This window comes from Mixophyes fleayi, unplaced genomic scaffold, assembly GCF_038048845.1.
Source record: "Mixophyes fleayi isolate aMixFle1 unplaced genomic scaffold, aMixFle1.hap1 Scaffold_3783, whole genome shotgun sequence".
Classification (NCBI taxonomy): Eukaryota; Metazoa; Chordata; class Amphibia; order Anura; family Limnodynastidae; genus Mixophyes; species Mixophyes fleayi.
This window is the reverse complement of record NW_027447768.1, coordinates 1-9118: the sequence shown is the minus strand read 5'-3', so window position 1 is coordinate 9118 and position 9118 is coordinate 1. Positions and strand designations below refer to the sequence as shown.

Here is a 9118-nt window from a genome sequence, read left to right as displayed (position 1 = left end):
TTTTTCATTCTTGTCACCCCTTGTAGGAGATAACGCATACCCTTTTCGACCTTGGCTCCTCACTCCTCTATTAAACCCACGTACGGAGCAGGAGATGGCATACAACTCCGCACATACAGCCACTAGATCGGTTGTGGAGCGGGCATTTGGTCTTTTAAAGGCCAGATTCCGGTGCCTAGATCGGTCTGGTGGTGCTCTAATGTATGCTCCATCCACTGTGTGTGATATCATAGCTCTGTGCGTGGTGTTCCATAACATCACCATTAGGAGTGGGGTTCCTTGGGTGGAGGAGGCCGAGGTTGCTGTCCAGGAGGTGTTAGATGCTGACCCCAGCCCTCCAGAATCAGTTGATGCTGTGTCTTTCAAGCAATATGTCCTGGACACCTACTTCTCTTGTAAGTGTTTTTGTAATGTTTTTTTAAAAATACAACATACATAGCTAATAAATTTATAATTATACAATTTAATTACACAACAAAAACACATCAAACAAACAATTATTTTTTTTTACAGGCCCTCTTTGCTGGTATAATGGTTGCATTGCATCGAGGATGAGTCTGGCTTCTGGTAACCCGTGATATAGAAGGCAACAGTGGGGAGGAAGCAGAGGCCAGTGGAGCAGCAGTGAGTGACTGTGCAGCAGCCGATGATTGTGGGGCACGGGGTGCACGAGGGGCAGATGGGGCAGAGATGGCAGATGGGGCAGAGATGGTAGATGGGGCAGATATGGCAGATGGGGCAGAGATAGTAGAGGGGGCAGATGGGGCAGAGATGATAGATGGGGCAGAGATGGTAGATGGGGCAGAGATGGCAGATGGAGTAGATGGGCCAGATATGGCAGATGGGGCAAAGATGGTAGATGGGGCAGAGATGGCAGATGGGGTAGAGGGGGCAGATATCGCAGATGGGGCAGAGGATGGTAGATGGGGCAGAGATGGTAGAGGGGGCAGATATGGCATATGGGGTAAATGGGCCAGATATGGCAGATGGGGCAGAGGGGGCAGAGATGGTAGATGGGGCAGATATGGTAGAGGGGGCAGAGATGGTAGAGGGGGCAGATGGGGCAGAGATGGCAGAGGGGCAGAGATGGCAGATGGGGCAGAAGGGGCAGATGGTGGTAAATAATAGTTGTATTGCTGATTAGAATGTGAATATGGTTCAATGTCAACATATGGGTTGGTTTGAAAATGATGGCGATGCATTTGGGGTCTTAGACTAGAACCAATAGAACCTTGAGAGTGGAGTTGTTCAATTTGTGAAGACGGGTGCGCGCGATAAGGCCTACTTGTGGAATGATAATCGGGTTAAGTGTAGTATGATTGATACATCGGACTAAGAGATGGAGAGAAAGAAGTAGGAGAAGATTCCTGTGATATGCGTGATTGGGGATTGGTGATATACACTGCAATAAGGTCAGTGAGACGGGTAAGGGTAGTGTTGATAGATGAAAGGTTTAAGTCCATAGTGTTCTCTATACGGGTGAGGCTACTGTGTAAAGTGTGCTCCATACGGGTGAGGGTTGTGGCAATATCTGTGGTATTGGACTGAATAGTGGCATTTGTGTCTCTAATATTGTGATAGCATGCGTGCAGTAATTCCCGTTCACTGACTTCTGGCTCCTCACTCATCTGATGCTCTTCCAAATCACGTGGCTCCTCCACCAGCTCATCCTCTGAAATGTCTTCCGCTTTATTGGGCCCTACAAGGGGAAAAAATTAAATAAATAATGCCGTCCTTAGGTAATTTGTGTGAATTTATATATTTATATATATGTGTGTGTATATACCTGTAGCTGTGATAGGCTCGCTGGCGGGTGGACTACGTCCGGTGTCAATACGGCCCACACCTTGAACCATCTCCGCATCCAAAGAGGCCAATGCCCTGGTCTCCAATACCTGTCATTCTTGCATGTCTTCTGTGTTCAGAAATTTTATCTTTTAGGCGGCGTTTAAAGTCTTGCCACCTGTGTGCAAAATAGACACATTAGCAGGATAATATTATCCACAAAATCTGGACACATTTAACCAATTTTTGTACGCTTCAATACTTACCTTTTCTGGACCTCATTAACCTTGCGTCTGATTGGAGCCACGGCATTGACCTCATTTGTAATTTCTTCCCATATTCTTGCTTTTGATGGTGCAGAGAGTGGACGCGGAGTGGAGTGGAGCCTATCAACAGCCAATTCGACCAAAATGTCGATTCATTTTTTGTGAAATTAGGCTGGCGTGTTTTTTTAGCAGCAGCAGCAGATGATGAGCCGGATGGCTCATTGGAGTCTTGTTCAGACATGTTCGGGTTCTCCTGTAGAAAAGAAAGTGAAATTATTTCATTTCCTACGACGCTATCTATGTCAGGTAGCAGACCTAGGCCCATGTTACTTACCCCAAAATGGAGCAAGGTTCTCCTGTTTTTTATGCTTGTTTTTGTAAGTGAGCGCAATCTAAAAAAGGAAAAAAGAAAGTGCAATTATTTCATTTCCTACGACGCTATCTATGTCAGGTAGCAGACCTAGGCCCATGTTACTTACCTCAATATCTGCCAATATCAACCGTTTCCTGACAGCAACAACTTTGAAAAGCCATGCAGAACTTGTCAGGGCGAACTATCGCATGCTGTATGCGATTTTATGGTGGTGCGTACGCGCCAGAACGCTAGGCACGTTTATGCAGTGATTGACAGGTCAGTTAGCCATCTTAGTGCAGGTTCCGCGATGGACGTGCAGACGCACCAACGTGCACTGAGAACCAATCGGTAAGCAGGATATTAAACTGTCATTTCTGAGAGAAAATGAGGTCTGCAGTATTCTCACGTACCGAACTGCGGGTGCTGACAGCAACGATGGACCGTTGTTTTGAGCCCGCAGGGAGGTACGTGGGAAATGATGAGAAACTGCAGGCATACAGAGCCGTGCGCAGGCGTCTGCGTATGCAGGTTGGTACCCGCCGCTCCATCGTGCAGTTGCAACGCTGATGGAGTGATCTGCGGAGACGGCAGCGCGACCTTCTTGCAGATTTGAGGGCTGAAATTATTGCTAGTAAGTCGTGCTCAAACACTAAATAATATGGCAATGTAATTTTTTCTTTTCACAGGAAATATGGTCAGAAAAGGCCTATTTTCTGACCATTCTCATACTAAACGTATGAATAATGTTAGTCTTATTTGCGATTATTCTGACTATGTCCTATTATATATATGTTAAAAATTTAAGTGTACATTTCTTTACAAATTTAATGTTATTGACATGAGTACCATTTTAGCATTCAAAGCTACCATTCGCTGCATGTATGTATGTATTCGCTGTGTATGGTGAACACATTACAAAAATACACATAAGATAACACATCATGGTCTCCAACAGGACGCCAACGCAGCTCCGAACACCACCGCCAACATCAACAGGTGGTCACACCGGAGGCGCCAGGTGGTAGCCAACAGCAACAGGTGCAGTCAGCGGTGGTGGAGGATTCGCCGCAGTCCGCTGACCTGGCAGCATCACCTCTGCTATTCCAGAGCCAACCAGAATCCACCTCTCAGCAACCACAAGTGCTGGTTGAGGAAAGTAAGTACATTACATGGTAATTTTCGTATACTTTAGTTGTGTTTTTTTTTTTTTTCAATATATGATGTTTGGATTTTTTGGGTAGAACATGACAAAGAGTTTTCACTGGCCATTCACAGTACAAGGCATCCTAAGTTCCCACAATGGGAAAAATGTCCTCCCACCAATTCTTGTCTTGTGCGCAGGCCAACTCAGCTGGCAGGCTTTAAAAATGCACCCTAGAGGGTGAGATTCTCCTTGGCTAAATTTTGCAGAAAGTTAACCTTTAGGTTGTAAGCTCTCATGCGCATGGCCCTCTTTTGTTGTGTGCTCCTAAAACAGTACCTTCACCCTCTTGGCCTTTTTCGATAGGCCTGTTTTCCCTGTTTTCTTAAGCTTAGGCCTTCTTCTTGCTGATTTCTACCATCCCTTTCACTATCTGTCAGAGATGATCTGATTTGGTTTACCCTGTCACCTGTCTTTGTATCATGTTGTGTCTTGGTTCTGTTTTCAGTATATGTTATGTACTCCTACATTTATCATAATTTAATGAATGGGGCCAGTGTTTGGGTAACATTCATTTATGCACTATACCGAGCTTACAAAATGCAAAGGTACAAGAACCGACAGCTAGCATTTCACCACATTGAAATGTATTAAGAGTGCATTTACTAAATTGTTGTCTTTCATTTTTTGCAGCTGATGAGGAGTCGATGGGTCCTCCAAGGCACAGCCAGAGGCATCTGGGTGAATTAAAAAAACAAGAAAAAAAATATAAAAAGCATAAAGAAAAAGCAAAAAAATGTAAAAAAAAACTATAAATATCTAAAAAAAATGTTAAATACCTTTTATTGATTATTTTTTTTCCTGTTTCTTACTTAACATTTGTTAATAGTTTTAGTATATAAATTAAAATATTTTTGTTACAAGAAAAACTGGTATATGTGTGATTCCATTGAACTAATTTACGTATTAGCATTATACACTTAAGTAAAGCTGTTGTTTAAAAGCCAATGGAGAAGAGGCCAACCAATAGGGTCACACCTCACATCCGGGATATAATGTGATAAGGCCCAAAGAAATAACAGTTTGGTACGACATAACCTCTTTCTAAAACATATACTGAAAACAGAACCAAGACACAACCTGATACACAGGGAAAACAGGGCTAGCGGCATAACCTCATTGGTGTTATATAGGTTAATAAAGTCATAAAAAAATTCCTTCAGCAAAAGACACTTAACGAATAAAATTGGATCATTGTTTCTTTACAAAATAATAAGCTTCCACTCTTTTTCTATGCTGAAAACTCTGATCTTAAACAGACCAGAGATGTACTTTGTGTTTCAACAAAAGAAGGTTGTACTATAATTTACACCTATCATATAACAATTGGATAAGAAAGTATTTAGGCGTATCCTGATCCTTTTGAGTCTCCTGGATGCAATGGACAAGTCGAAGAAGTCTGTGCAAGTCTTTGTTGAAAATCTCTGGATTGAAAACATAGGTTCTTAGAATAACTACTTCATTTCCGTTCATATTCTTTTCCTTCCAGCTGACACCAAAGACTTATATTATATAATACATATGACATTATAAAAACACATCAAATATACATGATATACTGATATATGATATACGATAAAACACTGGAAATATTTCAATATTACGAAATTTTAATCATCAAAAGTAAAACATCTTGACAGGGTAAACAAAGTAGCATAACAAGGAGAATATATATTTTTACGGTTATTTGCAACCAGCACCATGATTCAACAATTGAGAGATACACCAATGATGTTACTATGACCTAAACAGCGTAGCATTCGCTTCTGCATGTTATGCAAGTATGTGCCAGCGTGTACGGACGTGAACGGGTAGAATAGGAAGACTTGCGCCGCAAGTCATGAAGCTGCGTATGTGAGAATACGCAGCTTAATGACTTCGGCCGTTCGCAGCCACAAAGTACGTACATTAGTGCAGGTACGTACGCTGCGCTCATTTTGTGTCCCGTAATGACTCAGGCCCAGAGTGTCAAAAGCACCCGTGATATGTAGTAAAAAGTAATAGGTGGCAGCATACCAAAAATATATAAATAAACGGCTTATCTGTATCAGGAATGCCTGAACGTGGCCTCCAATCGGCCTAGTAAGTCAGGAACAGACGTATAGATAGCTTGTGCGGATACAATATATCTGGACCATCGATCACAGCACAGTCACAGCTCACAAACTTCACTCAGCCGATGTATTTAGAGAGGAAAAGCCATATAGTGTAGTACTTATATACAAATAATTTATTCAGCATATATCATAAAAAATGCACACTCACAATGTTAGTTTGAGTGGACGTTTAGTTTTACCTATATATTTCAGTCCACACGTGCATTCCAGTAGGTAGATCACGGAGGTTGTAAGACAATTTGTGAAATGTTTGATGTTAAATTTAGTACTGTTGTCATAGTTATAGAAAATCTTACGATCTTTATGTGCAAACTGACAGACATTGCAGTGGTTGCATTTGTTAAACCCGCTTGGGGCAGGAAGGGTCGTTCTAATGATTTCTTTATTATCTTTTAACGTGCTGGGAGCTAGAACATCTTTAAGGTTTCTATTTTTCCTAAAGATAATTTCAGTTCTTTCAGGTAGGATATCTCTCAGTACCGGGTCCATTCTGTGGATGCCCCAATTATATCCTTAGTGGGCATAACAAACCTCTAGCCCTCATCTCTATTTTTACACCTTGGGCTACATGTCAGAAGGACTTTGCTTTGAAACACTCCCTGCCCTGTTTAAAGATGGCCACCGCCATCTATTATAATTATAAGTACTTGCCCTCTTCCACTTTTGAAATATGATGATTATTGCCAAATCCCACTACCTTTATTCCATTTATTTACTACCTCCCATCTCCCCCATGGCCAAATACCTGACTCTATCAGGTTTTATATGGATTTCTTGCACATACAGTGCTAGCGCCAAACCGGAAGTCGCTTATGCGCATGCGCGAAGACGCGTGGTACTGCGCATGCGCAAGATGGCGATCGCCATCGCTATATAAGACAGCACTTTCTGCTATTTCAAAATAATCCTTCTGATAAAGTCTATGTGACAAAACGCGTTGAGGCTGTTTACTATCACCGACTCCTGGTACTTCTAAGGCTCTACTGCCTACCTGGTCCTTGAGAGTTATCCCTTCGAAAACTTCTGTGTGGAGCCCATTGGTGTTTATCTCATGAAATGTCCAGAGATCTACACTGTTAAGCAGTATTCCTTATATCCCAGGATTTCAGATAAGCTTTTAAACTTTTTACACATTGTGAGTGTGCATTTTTTATGATATATGCTGAATAAATTATTTGTATATAAGTACTACACTATATGGCTTTTCCTCTCTAAATACATCGGCTGAGTGGAGGTTGTGAGCTGTGACTGTGCTGTGATTGGTGGTCCATCATCATCATCATCATTTATTTATATTGTATCCGCACAAGCTATCTATACGTCTGTTCCTGACTTACTAGGCTGTTTGGAGGCCACGTTCAGGAATTCCTGATACAGATAAGCTGTTTATTTATATCTTTTTTGTACGCTGCCACCTATTACTTTTTACTACATATCACGGGTGCTTTTGACACTCTATCTTTTGCTTTTCTCTGTCTCTATTTCGGTATATGGTTGGAGTTTTTGGAAGCTGGGTGATATTGATCTTACCAGCTTGACACGATAAACATTTAAGTCTGCATTTCCGTTACGCATACAGTATTTATTGACAGTCTGGGTGATTTATACCAGCGAACAATGCTCAATTTGGCGCCACTATTCCTCCTACCTCTGCATATATTGATGATCTTTTGATCGGAGTACCATCCGAAACCTGGGAGGGAGGCTGCCTCCTCTTATGAAGAAAGTGTTTACCTATATTGGACATTATTATTATTAACTCACTTATTTTGTGTTTGAGCGCCACTATTTATTATACCTGTCGTTTTATATATATATATATATATATATATATATATATATATATATATATATACATATATATCAGGGTGCCATTCACATTACTGACAGATATCATGACATACTGTTTATGTTTCTATGTAGTTTATTATAATTGGCCAAGAATGCAGAGTTCAGAGACGATTGTACCTGCTGTAATGTGAATGGCACGCTGATCTGCACCCCTCCCCTTTCTCAGTGGCTAACTCATTTGCCAGCATTCCCCTAATCTTGTAAACACTGTTCCTGACTATATCACCACTGTCTAGACCAGGGGTGTCCAACCTTTTAGCTCCCCCGGGCCACATTGGAAGACGACGAGATGGTATGGGCCGCACATAAAATACACTAACACTAACGATGGCTGATCATCCAAAAAAACATAGAAAAACATATATATATATATATATATATATATATATATATATATATATATATATATATATATATATATATATCTATATCACTTTTTTTTCAAATCCCCCTCTACTTACCTTTCAATCTTCCTGTTCAAATCGTCTCTAGTTATTATACTATAATCACTTTTTGTATTGTTTCCATGCAATATCAATAAAATGCAAATCCAAAGAGAATAATATATAATGCCCCATTAGTATTACAAGTAGAAGTCTGTAGCAGGGAGATAAGGTCTGTGATGCTCCAGGACCAGGTGATTTTTATGCACTGGTCAGCGTCCCTTGAAATAAAAAAAAACTTACCTTATAATCGGCTTGTTCTCCGATCCTCTTCTCTTCTTTTCTCTGATTCTCTGCTGCTGATAATTCTTCTTGAGTGGATGACTCCTCTGTGCTATGCTCCGCAATGGATGTCGGACGTGATGATGTCACGCCCGACATGCACTGCGAGCGCCGCACGGAGGAGGAGACCAGGGAGGGAGCCGGAGCGCAAGCTGACGTGACTGCGTGACCGCAAGGTATTTTCTTTTCTTTTTTTTTTCCGCAGGATCTTTTTTTTCCCATTAACAGCGCTGCCCCCTTGCCACAACCAAAACTCTGCTGGGCCACATTTATAATCGTGTTGGGCCGCATGCGGCCCGCGGGTTGGACTAGCCCATGCAATCGCTGTACTGAACATGCATGTAGGGTTCAAGACCTGCAGCAAAATCTTCATAACTGGAGTATGACAAGAGTAACAAAACTATAGACAAATGTTTGTTTTATAAAACCAGTGATTTAGATCAATTATTTTATATCCATGCGGATTAATCATAACACAATGAACAAATGTTTTAGCACAGATATTGCTTTTTGTTTTTGCATTTGCCACTGTTTCATTTCTGCTTGGCTTAATAATCAATGATATATGAATCCAAGAGAGTTAAGCAAAATCTTCTTTGCTTCAACTTACTCTGCTCTGCTGCTCTTACAAACAACAAAGTGCATGCATGCTGGAATATGAACCTAAGGTTACACATAGTTGCCAACATTTTAAAATAATTTGCTGCTAAGCCAGAGCCGCAAAGTATGTCTTGCACTACAATCCAATTCATATTCAACATAAAAATTATTTTGCATTTTAAATACTCCTCTCTAATAAGTGTTTACTTAATCTAGAA

The 9118-nt window shown here is 41.0% G+C and overlaps 1 long non-coding RNA gene across 1 annotated transcript; it reads left to right on the top strand.

Annotated features, from left to right (window-relative positions):
- The first annotated feature begins 256 nt into the window (after window positions 1-256).
- Window positions 257-4282, top strand: LOC142133404 (uncharacterized). Its single transcript, XR_012686773.1, has 3 exons — window positions 257-395; window positions 3362-3562; window positions 4241-4282. It is a non-coding gene; the product is annotated as an uncharacterized LOC142133404 (long non-coding RNA).
- The last annotated feature ends 4836 nt before the right edge of the window (window positions 4283-9118 follow it).